The sequence below is a fragment of the Alligator sinensis genome, unplaced genomic scaffold (genome assembly GCF_000455745.1).
Source record: "Alligator sinensis unplaced genomic scaffold, ASM45574v1 scaffold1205_1, whole genome shotgun sequence".
In the NCBI taxonomy this organism is placed as follows: Eukaryota; Metazoa; Chordata; order Crocodylia; family Alligatoridae; genus Alligator; species Alligator sinensis.
Genome location: NW_005842834.1, coordinates 547848 through 548571, shown reverse-complemented (window position 1 = coordinate 548571; position 724 = coordinate 547848). Strand labels below are relative to the sequence as shown.

The 724-nt window shown below is 57.7% G+C and overlaps 1 protein-coding gene and 1 pseudogene across 1 annotated transcript in view; both read right to left on the bottom strand.

Moving 5' to 3' along the window:
- The window catches only part of LOC106722892, a 1875-nt pseudogene extending 1257 nt beyond the window's left edge, over nt 1-618 (bottom strand).
- The window catches only part of LOC106722891 (protocadherin beta-15-like), a 10458-nt gene that overhangs the window by 3828 nt on the left and 5906 nt on the right, over nt 1-724 (bottom strand). The gene's annotated exons all lie outside the window — the stretch shown is intronic.

Sequence of the window (724 nt, the reverse complement as noted above, 5' to 3'; positions counted from 1 at the left end):
TGCGCCTGCTCCTCCCGGTCTAAGGGCTTCTCCAGCACTAGCTCCGCGTATTTCCTGCCGTCCCCGTGAGTCTGGACCTCTAGCCCGAAATGCTCGTTAGTGCTGAGGCTGTAGCTTTGGATGCCGTTTATGCCAATGTCCAAATCATGAGCCCTTTGCAACGGGAACCGGGTGTTTGCGGGGATCTGTTCGGGCATCTCCAACAGGAATTCCCCTTTAGAGAATGTAGGGGAGTTGTCATTCACGTCCTGGACCTGCACCTCCATCCTGTGCAGCTGCAGCGGGTTTTCCAACACAATTTCGAACTGCAACAAGCACGGATCAATCTGTCTGCACAGCTCCTCCCGGTCTAATTTCTCCTTTACAAGCATCTCCCCGGAGCTAGCGTTCAGCTGCAGGTACTGCCTGGGGCTTTTGGCCACCAGCCGAACTCTGCGAGCGGACAATTCGCCCGCGTCTACTTTAAGATCTTCGGCAAGGTTAGCAAGGAGGGAGCCGCTTTTTTTCTCTTCGGGCACAGAGTAGCGAATCGTTCCCCCCGCCGCCCCGGACATGCACACACAGACAAAGAGACACAGGACTTGCCTTCTCCGCGCACGGCTCCCAGTTCCACCAGCCATCCCCGGGGCGGGGCTGAAGCACAGGCCTCCTCCCTGCGCTCTGCTCGAACAATTCCCCCTCCAAGCGCTGAGCAAAAGGCTGACCTCCGAGGTGGAGGCTTTCC